Below are 16668 nucleotides of genomic sequence, written 5' to 3' on the forward strand. Positions count from 1 at the left end.
CTGCTTCTCCAGTGAAGCTTGGATTCAGTGCAGAGAATGCTTCCTCAAGCTGACAGAAATGCCTCTGGATCTGTTGCTTTAGTTCTGTGCTAAATTCTGTGGAGTAAGTCATGCTGTGTTTTTTGCTTGCAAAACTGAAAACCAGAGGGAGTCCTGATTGTGTCTTAATACCAAGTCAGACCCAAAGCTTGTCATGCCCAACGTGCTGCTCAGTGTGGATTTATCAAAAGAGTTTTTGGCAAGAGGGCACCTATTAATGATGCTTTCCTAATGTAGTCTACCAGCAACATGCAACTTCTGGAATCCCTTGAGCCAAAGGGTATTTATGTAGTTACAGTATTTAGGTTCAAGAATCCTTTTTTTGTTAGCTTGTCCAGTGGCTTTTTGAACCTGTACTGACTCTTGGTGTGTTGTGATGGTGAGTTCTGCAGCTTATCTGTGTGCTTTGTTGGAGAGGCGGTAAAAGTTGTATATTCTAAACCTCTCATTTTACGCTTTCACTTAATATCGTTTAGGACTTGTACTAAAGGAAATAGCAAGTATTCATTCACTACCAACTTTCTCCACACCTTTCAGGATTTTCTGGACCTCTGCTGTATTACCTGTGTGGCCTTCCTCCCAGGAATTACCTGTGTGGCCCAACTCCCAGGTTGGAGTCCTAATCTGAGTATCATTATTATGCAGAAATTCTTCCATACTTCTGATTTCAACATTCATCGATGTTTTTTAAAGCTTTGGTTTGCCTTGTTAACATCTATCACAGGCACAAGCCAAAAATACTTTATTTGCCTAGATATTTATTGCTGTAAGACATGTACTTGGACAGGCTTTAAAGATTCCAGGTGCTGCCATGATTCTGCAGCAGTTTTTTTTGTGAAACTTTCTCCATGCTGGCAAGTTGCAGTCAGAAGATGATGACTGGGGAGGTTGTTTGTAGGTCTGGCTCAGTTACTTCCATCCTGATTGCTTGAGAACTGCCTGTTTAAATGGTGCTTTTCTTGCTGTTTTCCTTCCCAGATGCACATGGTTTCCATGAGCAATGTCCCTGTATCCCCCCACTTAATATGCCCCCTGCTTCCTCCCTGCAAATGGCAGCCTGAAGCATGCCCTGTGTATCTAAAACCATGGCGAATACAACTTACCAGAGACAAGGGACATTTGTCCTTGCTCACTCTGGGTGTTTCTTTAGGTTCCACTTAAACAGAGAGATACTACCCACAGCAAAGTTTGCCCACTTCCTATGCTTGCCTCCTGATTTGTGATAATGACCAGGATTCATCCATCAGCTTATTCTTGGCCAGTATCAGAGGAATTGTTTTGAGCTCACTGGAGTAAAATTAGCATATTCTGCAATTCTGCTGTGTTTCCATCCCTTTTTTAATATTTGCTAGTTGTGAACCCACTTATCCACTTGTAGGACTGACTGGTCCATGCTGATGGACTTTGAGATTTTATTTTTTTGCAACTGAAACAATTTTGCTTCAGTACCAGCCATAGTGCTAGTATTTACTTAGTTAGATTGCTTTACAAATCAGTGCTTACAAGGCTGCTGAAATGCAGTCGCTTGTGGAGAGTGAGGAAGGAGAGGTTTAGATCAGGTCATGCTAACCCCTTTCTTCCTCTGTGTGCTGCACATTCTTCACTGCTGACATGGGCTAAAAAGGAACCTTGCCTTTTAAAGCTCTACCTTAACCTGCCCACCAAATGATGTGTACTACTTGATTTGTGTTTAGCTGTTGAAAACTTTATTCCAACTCGCCTGAACTGGGAACTTGGTTGCAAGAGTGACACTAGTTATTTGAAACCTTCTGGTAAGGACAGCCTTTCACAGTGAGAACTCAGTTTTATCTAGGTTACTTGCTCCCTGTATTAAGCCTCTCACGATTGATGAAATGTAGTGGTCTTAGGAGAAACAAGCCCTGTTCATCAGGTACTGCTGATTTATGATGATAGACTTCAAAGGTTGCTGTGTGTAAAACCATTCTAAATAAGCTGTTCAGCACTTAATACTGAGCTCTGTAGGCTTTGTGAATTATATAGCATTTGAAAGTAGCAAGCATATGTGTTTGGAGAAAGGAAGCAGGGCCTGTTCTTATAAACTATCAAGTTTTGCTTATAGGTCTGATTGCTGAATTCAGAGCTCCTCTTGTATTGCTCTGCTGCTGCTCTGTGCATTTAGTAGCTTAAATTTAAATTAAATATCATAAAGTTCATGTGAGGAGCAAGGAATGGAGCCTCTAGCATGGCATATGCTTTGCAGGTGTCTGTCTGCTCTTGGGTGTTAGATCAGGAAAACCTAAAAATAAACATAAAATAAAGTCATTGTGTATGTGTAAGCAGGAGGGCATGTTTATGTTGCTTTAATTAGAAGTATTTTCTTGACTGCTTGTTTTCTTGGGGTATGTATTCAAAATAATAAATATTTTAAATATCTTAAAGGTATGCCTTAAAGTGCTAGGCCAGAAAGCTGATAAGGACTTTTTGTATTTGTCCTTCTGTCTTTTGAAAGTTCAGTTTTGGCTCAGTCAGTTCTCTTAGCAGACTTACTGTGCAGCTGATGTAGTTATGTTGGCAGAAGGAGGTGGGAGAAGAACAGAGCATGACAGGACTTCTGGTTGCAATGCAGGTAGAACAGATTTTAAAAGCCTGGGCAATCATTATTAAAAGGACCATTGCTCAAACCATCAGAACTGTCATGTCTTCCTAGTGAAGCAAGGACCAGGATGAAAAGTGGAAGAATGAAGTGGAATGCCTTTTAGCCAGTTTATCTTTGCAAGGTCCTTGAATCAAACATGGATGCAAGAAGATGCATTGCCTGCTAGGATGGATCCTTGATCCTGGAATCAGTGCTGCTAGGTTAATGGATTCCTGCAGACAGAGCCTAATCCAAGCTTGCTCCATGGCTGGGGGGTGATTAGTAATGTCTTTTGTATCTGTCCTTGTATATAGCAGCTGCATCTGCTGTGTATGTTGGGCTTAGAATCTTTGCTGTCTTGGAGTTGTGATGTTGAAAAACCAGCACAACCATTTTGTATTTTTTTAAAGATGCTTAATTTTTAACATGTAGGTTCTTACCTGCCCTCTGGCTTTCAGCCTACTTGAAGGTGAGAATGAGCATCCCCTTCATGGTTAATGTCAGTTCATGGACATCTCTGCTGTGATTCCAGAAACTGTAAGAGTGGTAGGCTTATGTTAATAGAGCCATTTTCCCCAGTCCCTCCCCTTTTCCTTTTCCCACTTGCCCCTGTCTTTCAGGTAAATTGTGGTGTTTGCCTTTAAAGGTTGTGTTTAACACCACTTGTATTCAAGCATCTTCCCTCTACCACTTCAAGGCAAGTATTCTTCCAGGTATGTGACTGCAGACAATGCAAAGGGAAAAAAATCTCAATGGAGATCTGTTCTTGATGTTTTTTATCTCTTTGAAGATGCATTTTTAAGAGTCTTTTGATATTTAGGTATTTCCTCCCAGCTTTCCCTTTTCTGGTGTGTCTTTGCCTTGGTAACTAAAAAAAATTCATAATGACACTGAATTAGTGACTTCAGAATGGTTCCCTTGGCAACCTAAATGGGCATCTGACATCATAGGATGAAGAAGCAGTAAAACCAGCTTGAAGAGGTTTAGTTGTTTGGGGTTTTTTTTGTGATCTGTTTACCCCCTCACCTCTAGCAGTTCACTCCTACTGTTACAATCTTCTGAGATGCTGATACAAGGATTTGTGGGGTTTCACTGTAAGCCTTATCTCTAAAATGTTCTGAGTAGCCAGTCCTCTTTATTTTTTTTGTGGCTTTGAACAATCATACCTCACCAACTTCTGTTTTGATCAATGAAGGAGAGTCAAACCATAGGCTTTCTCTTGCATGAGAATGAGTGGCTGAAGGAAGGAAAGAGCTTCTGGAGAGATGCTGACCCTCAATGCAAGCAGCACAAAACTACATGCTGTTTTTATCAAGAGGCTTGAGAGTTTTGGCTGCAAAGATAGTCTCATCTTCTCACCTTATCAGACATTCTCTGTTTTCTCTCTTGATGCAAATCTTGTTACTTCATTAGCTGTGTAAAAAATTCTGGAAATCGGGTCTCCTTATAACTGTTCGTTCTGTTTCCAAATTATTTTCCATCTTGAGAGAGTATCTTTCTTAATCAAGCTTGATATTGTGTAAGGAGATCATGTTTCATCACGTAAGATTGTGGTCCAGGTTTTGTTCTGACTGGACTGCTACAAATGTGGTGCAGCTTTGCCTGTGTTGGTGTGTCGTTTGTGGAAGAAGTCGGTCTGAGTAGCCAGGGGCAGAGTATCAATCACAGCCCAGAAATACCAGCTCGAGGAAGACAAGAGTGAAGACTGATGTAGGTTTTGTTGGAATGCCCAGGCTTCTATTATAAGATATGAAACTAAACATATGCTAAAAGCCAAGTAAGTACAAAGACTGCACAACAGCACATTTCCAAGAAAATTGTCTTGTTGCAGAGGAACATGGACTATGAAAGGGCCTTACAGCATCTGCACATTTAATACAGGCTCTATCAGTAGCTATCATTGGTTACAATAGTCCCACTTGTTTTTAGATTTCTGCAGTTATTGTTTTGTAACTGTTTGGGGGAGTAGCATATAAAACGGGGCAGCATGTAGAAATCTAAAACTCCAGCCAGAAGACACCCCCTTTTTGTGTCTACGTGTTGCAGCTGTCTATCTCTTGGCAGCAGGCAGCCTGTGTAGAATGTGAGGTTTTTAGCACTGAAGCGTGGAAGAGAGAATTAAGGGGTTCTGAACTTAAAACATTATTTTCTAGGGAATTTCAGTCCTCACCATTGCTTAGTTATTTGGAGGCTGTAGGGTTGATCTTTTTTCCTTTCAGTAACTCCTTACATTCACAGTATGATAAACTGAGACAGGTTGCTAACTCTTCACTTTCCTCAGTTCTGCAGCTTGGTAATCAAATGAATTGGAGCCAATTGCATGGATACCCAGCTGGGAGGAAAGGCAAAAAAAACCCTGTATGCGTGTATTTTGTTATTGGTAGGAGAGGAGGAAAGGAAGACACTTCACTTTTTTCCCATGAAACACTCTTGTATAAGCCAAACAAATGCTTTGTTACAGGGATGTCAGTATGGGACATTTTGTTTCTGCATAAATTATGGATAACATCATAACACCTAGGGCATAGTTACACCTTTTAATCTCCTCTTGTTCTACCTGGAAAGGCAGAGGATTTTGTGAGATGAGCCAGTGTAGGAGCTTCCCTCCAACACTGAGTTCTTGCATTTTGGAGGAAGCAGATGCATCATGCTTTTGTACCAAGCAAGCAAACTGGAAAGGGAAAAGTGTACTAAGACACTGTGAGACTTTCAATTTAAACCTCTTTTTTTAAAATTACTTTGTGCCTTCAGTTATGCGGGTGTTGTCAGAATAGAGAATGGAAACTGTGAACGCAGTGCTCTGAGAAACAGGGTTTGGGTGATGACCTCCATCTTCCTTGTAGGCTAAATCCATGCCTTTTGCCCAGGGTTTTCATTATTCCAGCCTGGCCTGAGATGTGGTTTTCCTCCGGCTGAGGTATTTGTATTGCTGTGGTTGTTGCATCTGCCCTGGGCAAGCAGAGAACGCCAGCGCAGGCGGTTCCATGCGCTGGTGGTACTGCTGCCTCGCTGGCGCTGGCTGGGCTGCTGCTCTGACTTAGAAAAGTACGCTTAAAGTTGTTCAGCTTTTTAGCGCACGGATGAAACCAGACTTTTCGCTTCATAGAAAATGGTCAACCTTTCTGAATCGCCCAGGTTCTGGTGTGCAAAGGCCGTGTGGTGGTGCTTGAGCAGGTTTCAGCTTTCTTTTTGTTGTCGTTGCTGCCGTCGTTCGTAACTTTAACGCGTAGCTTTAAAGGCCTTGCTCTTGGCGAGGCTGGTATTGAAAGTCGAGTGGAAATCATCCCGGGGAGAGGAAAAGGACAGGCTAACCTTGGCACCTGGGGCCTGGCTATTATGTTGCACTTCCTCTGCGGGGCGGCGCGGGGCGCGGGGCCGCCGGAGCGATGTTCTCACAGCAAATGGAGGAAGTTCCTCCAGCGGCAGCCGCGCTCCTGCATCTCCTCTCGCCGGGGGGATGGGGCAGGCTGGTGAAAGAGGGTTATACAAAGCACCGAGGGGAGGGGGTGGGAAAAAAAAGAGGCAAAACAACGACCCGGATCCTTCAGCTACGTGCAAAGCTCGACAGACTTGTGGGAAATACGAATACTTCGCGTGCTCACCGTTTTGGGGAGGGGTTGGGGAGCAAAAGAGTGTTTCTTTCCCTGGCGCTGCTGGCGGCGGGGAAGGTACCACGGGAAGGAGCCGGGAAGGATGGAGGGGGGCGGCCGCTCCTCTCTCACTGGTTGCTGACTAAACATTTCTGTCAGCTGGCAGTCGGCGCGGCCTGGGGATTTGCGATAGAGCTCCTGGAGGGTGGGGGCGGCTGCGCGGGGGGAAGGGAGGGAAGGGCTGGCCCTGCCGCAGCCGCCGCTGCTCCCTCGCCCTCGTGGCAGGGAGGCCTGGGTCCCCCGGGCACGGCCACGGGGAGCTGTGGCGGTGATGCCCGAGCGAAGGGGGTGTGCCAGCATCCCTGTTCGTCTGGGCAGCGCTGCGGTGCCTTGAGCAGCAGCCCCAGCCTGTCCTGTGCGGGAGCGTGTTCCCGTCCGACTGGTACCCGCGCCGCCCTCGCCTGCTGCGTCAGAGCCCTCTGGAGCACCTGCCTCTGCCAAAATTACCGGAGCCGGTTGCTGGGCTGCGAGGAACGCGCTCCCATCCCAACCCGGGGCTGGTTGGGGATGCTGGGGCCGAGGGCAGAGCTGTGTTTGCCCCTTGGCCGGGCTCTGGCTGGCGCTCACAGTGACAGGGCCAAGGGCAGAGCCGGAACGAGGCTTGGGCAGTGCCCTCCTTGTGTTCTGCCACAGGCAGAGACTGCCCCATGGAAGCACGTTAGGTGCCAGACAGTGAATCCTGGCTGCTGTTCAAGTTTAATGTTTCCTTTCCCGGCCTTGAAGGCAGATGGAGCCCAGGGTAGCCCTTGCACAGAGCAGGAGGTATTTACAATGATTCTTTTAGGTCGGTAATGTTCAAATCCTATTTTTCTGCTCCCCTTGTTTTGTTTTCCATAAATCGTGTGCTGTAAAGTTGGAATAGCCTTGGAACAGCTGCGGCTTTTCACCCATATGCTTCCCTCCCCTCCACCCCCTATTAGGAGTAAGTGAAGGATGGGTTGTACGTGAATCACCTCCATGCATATTTCACTTCTCCTGTCCCAGCAGTGCAAGACAGAGAAGGACCCTGTCCTGACAGGCAGAAAGGGTGTGTGTCTCAATTGTTTGAGGTCAAGTGAGTTAGTCGAACACAATTAAAAAAAAAAAAAAGCTCTCTTGATGCTCCTTAAGGTACAGCCTACCATGTCCAAAGCCATGTTTGTGGCTGTGCAAGGCCAGCTAATGTGTTAACCTGCATCTTAATGAACGTAAAGGTAGGTTTTTAGTAATGTTTGTCTGACTCAGCTGAGCTACCATGGTTGTAGTCGTGAGTGAACCTGTCCAGCCCAGATGGACAAGCTTGCTGGAGGCTTTAGTTCGCCGCGCAGCACCGGTCAGTGCTTCTGGTGGTCTGAAGCTGAGTGTGCTGTGAAAGATGAGTGAAGGCTACAGAAAAGTGTTTATATTGTGATGTGGAAATCTACAGATCTCGCCCAAGAGCTGCTTTGTTGTACCTTTGTACAGCTCTCATCACCTCAGTACAGTTCTCAGCTGGGTGTGTTGTGCCTGGCACTCCTTCACAGCACACCTGGGTGCCCTTTTAAGCACGAGCTAAGCAGCAGGGTGGTTTTGTAGGGCCTTGCAATCCTTTGCCAAGTGGCCATACAGATGAGCTGGGCAGCTGGACTGCTGTCAGTTTGCTTTCAGCAATGTAGGTGTGTCTGCGAGCTGGAGTGGGAAGGTTGTAAAGCACTAAAGTATCCGAGTGATGCCTCAGTCTCCGTTCTGCTTTGAACGTTCCACTTGCGACAGGCCACAAGAGCAGAGCACATTGTGAGAGTGTGTTTAAATTGATAAAACTTGAATCCTTAAATATTTAGCTTTTCCCTGTGGTTACTGTAGGTAAGAAGGGCTTCTTTGGTCCTGGGTGATGTTTTTTTGAGCAGAGAAAAAAGTATCCAGGAGACAAGAAGACACTGAGAAGTTAGTGTAGAGCCAGATGTACATCATCTGTATTTTAAAGCAGGCAGATTGTCTCTCTGAAAATGGAATTACTTTGAGAAGAGAGGGATATATAACTGTTTGAGTGCTTAGGCATACGGTCTGAAATGCTGAGTAACCGCAATCCTCACTAGCTTCACAAGGAACGCTTCTGGAAACGGCTCTTGATGCATTGGGTACAAAGCACTACAAGTGCGGGTAAACAGTTCTTTAAAATATTTTGGCACACTGAGGAAACTTCAGAGAGTGCTACTTGGAAGCTGAACACTTGACTTTTCTTGGATAAGATCAGTTTAAATAGGTGTGTTTTTCTTCCTTCTGTGTGTATGAAAGAGGGGAACAGGAGGGCAAGTGAAAAAATCAGAGGAAAAGACCTCGTTGCTGACTGGGGAGACTTGTTTGACCTTCTGAGCCCTGTGCACTTGTCTGTGGTTTGCAGCCAAAGGCTCTCACTTTGAGAGCGTCTTGCTCCTCGTGCTGAACTATTTTTTGACGCACTGAATGAATGCAATATGTTAACACTCCTGTAAGTCCCAGAATTGCTTGGCTGCCCCTTGCCCTGCCTGCCTTGCGCTGGCTGAAAAGGTACCATTGTTTGTTCTACAAACAGTGGGTGATGGTTGTTTCCAAGGTGACTGCGGCACTGTTGCTGCCCTCTAGTACCAAAAAAAAAAATAAAAAAAAAAATTGTCATTGAACACCTGAGAGCATCCCACTATCACCAGACAGTGGGAGGGAGGCAGGAGCTGTCTGTAAGAGCTCTCTGGGCTGGTTATTATGATACAGAGAAAATGCCAGTAAGCTAAGAAGGGGCAATGCACGCATTTAGTCTATGCTACAAAACATAGTTCCTGTGCACAGATACAGCTGTTGAAACTGCTGATTGTTTCTACGTCTGTCTCTGCTGGGAAGAAATTGTGGTAAATTTAAAGTCTCTGAATAATACTGATCAACTAGTAGTAGTTTGATTTACAGTAGTAATATTCTGCTTTTTCACTTAATTTATAGGATGTTTTGAAGACTGCTCAAACCAAGGGTTGTCCCTGGACTTCTACAGGGAAAGCTAAAATGGAACACTCAACAGTTCTGCTAGACTTGCAGGTTTTCAGACTGTTTTGGAAAACAATTGTTTGGGGATAAAGTATGCATCCCCCAGGAAGAGAACCCCAGTAGTTCTTTCATTCCTTTTGTGTATTCTTGAAAGGCCTGTAGTACTCAGAATAGGGACTTATTTTGAAGAGTCTAGGTGGGTGTTTTAGAAGAATTTTTTCAGTCTTCTCCCTGACCTGTCTGCCCATCTACTCATGCAGCTGTTTAGCAGGGGGGGATGAGTTTGAAAAGAAAAACAAGCTTATTTTTAATTGGTCATGGATGCTGCTAGCAGAACTTTGCCTCCCCCTGCATCAGGTTTAGTACAGTTCATGCGCAGGTTTCAGTAAACATTAACCACTTTTATCAGGGCTCACAGCATGCTGAATGGTTAGCAAAGAGCATGTACTGAGAGAAACAGAGAAAATGAACAAGTCCAAGGTCAAAAGGATGGTAGGTTTTATTTTATTAAAATAAGGGGCGGAGAAGGTTGACAACACTTTGTGGAAAAAACAGGCCTGTAAGAAAACATGATTCTTGTCCTTAAGCTTTCATCTAGGTGAGAGTATGTGGGGGTACTACAAGGAGGATGTGCATCTTGAATTTTTCTTCTGCTCCAGCGAGGTGACCAGAACAATCAGCCCTCCTTGCACTCTTGCTGACTGACAGCTTGAGCTCCTCGTGACTCAGATCAATCCAGAGCAGAGTATAAGCTTTGCTATTGCTTGTTGAATATTTGTAAGGGCCTGTTCCCACCCAGCATCCACAAATATCCCACTAACTTTGGCAGTGCACAGCCAAACAGAGATCACAGTTTCCTCCCTTCTGTGACTGCAATGATACAAAGCCATCCTGGTTAGGAAGGGTGGTTAAGGAACTGTGGTGTAACATTTTGCCTCACCTTTCTTTCTCTCAGGTGACTTGGATGTTTCTTTATTGCATTTGAGGGCTACAGTGCTGCTAATGTTTCTGCAGAAAGAATTGCTGTAGTGATTAAATGGTAGTTGATCAGCAGCCTAGCAATGAAAATGAGGTAATTTGTGGGTAAATTAATTAAACGATTTTAAGTTGAGGTCTGGAAAAAAGGCATTATGAAAAGAGCATGTAATCTGTTCAAACAAATGAAATCTGTTGAAGCATCTGATGCCACAGTTCAAATTGTAAGTTATTTTTAATTGTGCAAATGAGCATATCCTGTCCCTCCTAGCTCCATTCAAATAATACTTTGCAAAAGAAGCAGCAGCGTTCACCTACATATTTCCTAGAAAACAGCATCACTGAAAGGTTGTACCTCATTGGAAAAACACAGATTTAGTTAAATGATACATCAAACACAGAAGAAATCCAAACCGTGTGTGGCTAGTCTGACAGTAGTTTAAGAAACACCCTACACTGCATGCCCCTCAAATCAGAAACGTGTGTGCACTGTTAAAAATCTCATCTTTGTGGTGACACAGATGATTCAGTGCAGGAAACGAGAGGAATTTCATTCAGCAGTTAAGCATTTGTGGGGCGGGGGTGTGAGGAGGTCATGGTGTTCAACACACCCAGTTAGAAACCTTCAGGCTCCTTTCCCTACTGTGTTTTATATTGATTTAAGTCAGGGCTGATACTGGAGGCATCAGAAAATTGCATCCTGTTTGTTCTACCTAGATCAAATGGGAAATAAAAGAAAGAAAGCATGAGACTTTTTTTTTGGATTTACCTACAGATATTAGCCATCCTACTCGAAACCATCCCTTATCATGGGAGGTGCAAGGACTCTGGCATCCTGCTGGAGCTGAGCTGTGGGGTGGCTGGGCCAGTGCATGGAGGAGAGTCACCACCAGGGCTGCAGGTGGCCCATGTTCTTCCTTCTGCAATAGCTACGTAGTCCCAGGGCAGGCAGAGGGAGACCTTTACATGCAGGCTTGCAATTACAGCTTCTTGAAAGATGCCATAGTTCATCTAAATATAAAATACGGACTGTGGTTTCGGTCTGAAATATTTGTGGGATTTTACAAAACCAGTACAAACAAACAAAGTAAACAGGAGCAAAAAAGTGACACATTTCAGGCAGGATTTTTTTTGTTTTTCCTTTTGCAAGGTGATGCGGAGACTTGTATTCTGTGATTCAGTGTTCAAAGGAAGGAGATTTTCCAAGTGGAGTACTTCTTTGTTCATCCCTTATTCACAGACTTCCCAAGGAACTTTATATTAAAAGTTTTTCAGGAGGCTGGGATGCAATTTTCTTTTCAACTCTGTTGATGTTCTCCCACAGTTTCTCAGGTGTTTTTGCTGCCTTCTCCAAATTTAAAACAAACAAACAATTTCCTAGTAAGTCGATCATGTGTTGCATTAAAAGCCTTTGTAAAGCCTATGGAAGGAAACCAAATCATGTGTGCCACTTGAATTCTAGAATGCAGAGGGCAGGTTCAATGGGAGCATGTACAAAACATTACATGCATGTGTAGACTTTCGCCTTATCTGGAAACTGACCAAAGAGTAAAGTCAGGCAGTTTTTAGATTGCTTTGATGCCTCTGTAAGTTTTGCAGTTTTGTATTTGCTGTAGGTCTCTGATAACCATTAAGGCTGATAATCAGCCTTAATGAAGTGGCTTTTTATATCATTTTATTGAAATTATTTATGCAACTACAGTGCAAGCTTTCTTGCAAAAGCAGTAATTTGCAGTGCACAGCTGGTAAGCAAAAGCATTACCATTCATTCTCCAGTGCCTCGATAGCTATGGCTCAGTTCTCACCACTGTAGCTTGCCATGCATGTTTCCAGTGTTTATTCCTCAACTCCGAAGGACCTGCAGGTTTTGGCTGCTTGTGGCATTGAGGTGCAGGAATGGCTCTCTCTTCTTGAAGAAACACTCATCCTGTTTTGCCTTTTTTTGGTTAGTTGGTTGCTTGCTTGGGTTTTTTTAAACCTCTGTGGAAAAATACTTTTACTGTCAGTCTGTGGGACCACAGTCCTGTTCACCTCTGAAATGGTTTCGTAATAGGTTCTCAGAAGACCATTAGGTGCACTGGGGATGGGAAGAATTACATACATTCCCTTTTTAGATACCCTTGCAAAGGCTTCAGTGCAAGAGGACTCTATTAATAATGTCTTAAAACACACACTCTCTCGCTAATATAATGGAGGGACTTACTCTGTCAGCCACAAAATTTTTGTCATCTCTCCTTCAGCTGGGTTTGCCTTGGCTGTGGAAGACAGTGTCAGTTCTCCCAAACTGCTGAGATAAGTTTTGAGGAGAAAACTTTGGTTGGGCGAGATGTGAGACCTCTGTGCTGCATGAGCACCAGGAGGAAATAGGGTGCATGCCCCACCACAGCCTCAGGCAGCCAGGAGTGGTTGGGGAGAGTTGTTTCTTATTTCTTACCAATGTACAGGTGGGCTCAATTCTTTTGGTGTCTTACAGGAACTGCCACTGACTCACTGAACTTCAGTTACAGTGTATGATGTGGGGTTTTTTTCTTTATTACTTAGCTCAGTAGAATGGAACAGGTGACAGGTATTCATTAATAAGCCATGCATCTTAACTGCTTATCTCCAAAGGGAGCATTTTTGCATCGACTTGCATGGGTGTCTCGTGCATCTGAGGGACAGGTCAGGTTTGCTTTCAGAGATGCCAGGTGTGTTTGGGGCTGATTGCAGTGTCTGGCATTTCAGCTTCAGGAGCCAGAGCTCCCTAGGCCAAGGACACACTGGACAGCACGTGCCCATCCTGCAGCAAGACCTGGACATCCACAGACCTGTTTGAGCTTCTCAGCACACAGTGTTGACCAGCTGAACCATCCAGATGGGCTATGCATGGGCCAGAATCTATGAATTGAGCATCCCTAGAGTGAGGTGGCATGGGGCCTGGAGGAGAGGTTTAGTGCATGCCGAAGTCACTGCTCTGGGCAGCTTAAAAGCCAGGATTTTTTCAGACTTGAAGCTCTCACGTAGGGTCTTACATTCAAAGCACTAATGATTTCCTTGTTGGGACCCAGACTCTTTAAATTTTTATTAAAGGGACTGTCTGTGGTGACATTTAGCTAGCACCAGATGTTGGCTTTTAGTTACCAGTGTGGAGGTGGCATAGCTAATAAAGGCAAGGGTAAAAAACTTGTGAGAAACTGCCTGTCACATGCAGCTTTGTGTACTGCAGCCTGCGTGATGGCTGTCGCTTCTTCATGGGCCAGCGTTCCACAAGAAAGCTTTTTCTTTTCTTCTTTTTCTTCTATACTCTTGACTGGCCAAGTGTTTTCCAACCACATGTCTTTTCAGGTGGCCTTGCTCTTTTGTTAGAGACTAGCTAATAGAAGGAGAGTGCAAAGAGAGCTCAGTGGCAGATTTGGGTTTTCTTCCCAACTTTGGTATTTCTTCTGAACATAACTTTTCTGTAGATCATACTTCTCCCCCTCAACCTCCTTTGGCCATATCCTCCCTCAGAAAATGTCAGCAAGCAATTGTTTCCTTTGCAGAGCTGTGATCCCCGAGACAGAGGCTTTTCCAGTTTTATGAATGCACCATTTGTTGCTGAGGGCACAACTGTTCGATATAACTGGCTGCATCCCACTCTGCTTGGGCCCAGCATGCACTACAGCCAGGCTATGCATAAACCAGATTTTTGTATTAAATGGCACCATTTTGTCCACAGCAGCAGTCTGTCTGTCTTTTGTGTGTGCACGCATGTGAGACTTGCAGTTTTCAGATGCAAAATACATAAAGAACAGGAGTTTTGCAGAAATACGTGTTACTCAGTGAGCGTACCATGCTATTTTGAGGTTTATTTTTCTTAGGGATTTCCTGATGGGTGATATTTCTTCATTATTTTGTGTAGGCGGGCCAAGGCAAAAACACATTTTAAAATATTTTATAAAATGGATGCATGGTATATTACAAATGTAGGTTTTTTGTTGGGGACATACTCAGTTAAAACTAAACAGAAAATACATGTAGCACTTTGAAAGAGGATGTGCTCATTTATGTTCTGTTGTCTGTCATCAACCCACTGTTTATCTCCCCCACCACCACAGTTTCTTGTTCGGTGTCACAGGGCTGGTGACTGTATAGATGTAACCATTTAAAGATGCGCTGCATTTTATATTTTTAATTCTGTCTAGAAAATGTCATCTAATGTCAAACCTGACACTTTCTCACCACCTGCCCTGCTTACCCCTCTTCTGTGGTCAGCAGAATTTACTGTTTTCAGCTGGAACACTGTGAGGGAGGGGCTGCTGTGCTGGGCCAGGATGTGTCGGGGGAGGCCGGAGAGGCTGCACTTCCGTCAGGCACTGCTTCCATCCCAACCGGGTTGTAGTCGTTTGTATTTCTGAGCTCAGGTTTCTACGGTGCGCACACACACCTGTGATGCTTGGTTCACAGCTAAAATCGTGCCACAGCAGCCCTCTGGCAGTCTGAGACGTGCATGATTTGGGGGTTAGTTTGGTACCATGCTGGTTGAATGCTCTTGCTCTGTCATTTCCCTCTCGGTCCTGGAAAGCAGCTTTTGGAAAGTGCCATCTCCATTCTCAGTTACATGAGCACAAGCTGTAAAGCAGGGAGGCTTCATGAGACTCTGGTCCCAACAGCTGAATCACAGCTTCAGGTTTTAGTCAACGCTGTCTGCCTCATTTGTCTCAATGCCAAGAGTTTGTCTTTAAAAGCACAGTGCTCTCTTTTTCCCATGTCTCCTCTCATACCTGTTGAATCCCCTCCAACAAATAAGAACACCTCGAAAGCAAGCCCACCAGTTTAGAAATTACTCATTTGTGCTTTAGTAGAAATACTTTCCATGCTCCATCATCATAGTGTTTAAGAAATGGGGAAGATTGGAAACACCTTTGATTTTCTCTCTTTAATAAAGGCAGCAGTGAGTAGAGATGAGGATTCCCCAGTTCACTCTCCTTTGGGTACCCAGACGTGTCTGGGCATCAGTCAGGCTTGCCTGTAATGTCCGTAATTCATCCACCAAAAAGAAAAAATAAAATGTACAGCTGTGAAGCCTTTTTGTGGAGGTTTCTACACACACCCCCCAGCTTCACCATGTTCCTTCATATATTTACTGCCCACATAGTGTTACCCACAGGATGAGGGTGTGAGAGGGAAGCTTGTTCTCTTTCACGCAACTGCAGCACAATTAATAATTGTACCAGATTTCAGGCACTTGCATGACCAAAGGGATTGATCAGGATCATAGTCAGAAGTTTTTTCAGGCCCGTTTTTGTGCCTCAGCATCCCAGTAGATTCAGAGAAGGAGCCAGATCTGTTTACTCTGAGATTGCTCATTTGTTATGAGCTGGGTAGTATATAGCACAGAGACAAAAGCCACCCTGTCCTGAAAAGCCCCCAAAGAAAAGCACAATAGTAAATACATCTGTAAAACGGTGTTCAGGTTTCAGACTGCGTGTGTCTTGCATGCTCTTGCTCACTTGCTCCATCTCCCTGCCCCCCCACCTTGCTGTCTTAAAAAAAGGGATGACAAAATATTTTGATAAATGCATCGACTGCTAAATGGTTGATGTATTTTGTTTTTTTTAAAAAAAAGATGAATCTTCGCTCAAGCATATGTTTCCAGCACTTTAATCTTTTATGGACTGCATACTTGCTGTGGGAGTGGAAGGGGATGTTGCAGGCTTGCTTTCAGTGTACTTGGGAATCTTTCCCACAGCATGCAAACTCCCCAGAAAACATGTGAAACAACGGCCTGGAAACCAGGAAGTTTCTGATGCCTAGCACTCATTGCTCTGAGGGATTTGCTGTGCTCTGGAGGTCATGGAATAATCTTTCTTCTTTGCTGGCTTCTCTAAGTTTATTTTACACATGACGGAAGGGTATGTGTGTGCTGCTGAGCTTTTAGGGGTCCTCGTTTCTGAAGCATGCTTTTGCTCCTGGTTCTTTTGTTACTGCACTCCCATGATTAATATATCTGCTGCTTAAAATGGCTACTGAACCACCACCAAGTTCTTGTCATTGGTTACTGACTGCTTAACCCCTGTCAAAAACCACCCAGCACAGCTTGGAGTTGATGCTTTTGTTGCTTAGTAGGTTTATTTCTGATCTTTGGGCTGCTCATTAACCCTGTAAATACTGTACACAGTGAAGGCATAAATCTGCTGTGATGGTGATGGTATGTCCTGGTGCTGTGATTGCTGCTGCTCCCGCACTGTGCTCTGGTTATATTTGTGTGGCATGCCATCTTCCAGGTGGGTGTTTTGAGGTTTGGGGCTTTTTTTCCTTTGGTTTTCACACCCCCTTACCACTTTGTGTAGTTTTAAGTTTTTTTGATGAGTTGCTAATGTCAAAAAGCAGTGATGAAAGTGAGGAGTCTGGCAGCTGAGGGCTGATGGTCCTGGTGAGTTGACAAGGAAGATTCCAGTTCCCTCAGTAAAGAAACTC

At 44.4% G+C, this 16668-nt stretch overlaps 1 protein-coding gene and 1 long non-coding RNA gene across 10 annotated transcripts in view; one reads left to right on the top strand and one right to left on the bottom strand.

Moving 5' to 3' along the window:
- RREB1 (ras responsive element binding protein 1) overlaps positions 1–16668 on the top strand; it is a 138270-nt gene that overhangs the window by 33807 nt on the left and 87795 nt on the right. The window contains exon 1 of one of the 9 annotated variants that reach the window (XM_086901047.1): positions 6744–7069. The exons of the other annotated variants lie outside the window; for them this stretch is intronic. The gene's annotated coding sequence lies outside the window, so the exon portion shown is untranslated. Of the gene's footprint in view, positions 1–6743; positions 7070–16668 lie in introns of those variants that run through there. 9 annotated transcript variants of the gene reach the window in all.
- LOC111924036 (uncharacterized) lies at positions 780–6777 on the bottom strand. The gene is made up of 3 exons (XR_002861424.2): positions 6238–6777; positions 3076–3170; positions 780–2296 (listed from the first exon to the last, which is right to left on the bottom strand). It is a non-coding gene; the product is annotated as an uncharacterized LOC111924036 (long non-coding RNA).

This window comes from Cyanistes caeruleus, chromosome 1 (genome assembly GCF_971803275.1).
Source record: "Cyanistes caeruleus chromosome 1, bCyaCae1.hap1.1, whole genome shotgun sequence".
Taxonomy (NCBI): domain Eukaryota; kingdom Metazoa; phylum Chordata; class Aves; order Passeriformes; family Paridae; genus Cyanistes; species Cyanistes caeruleus.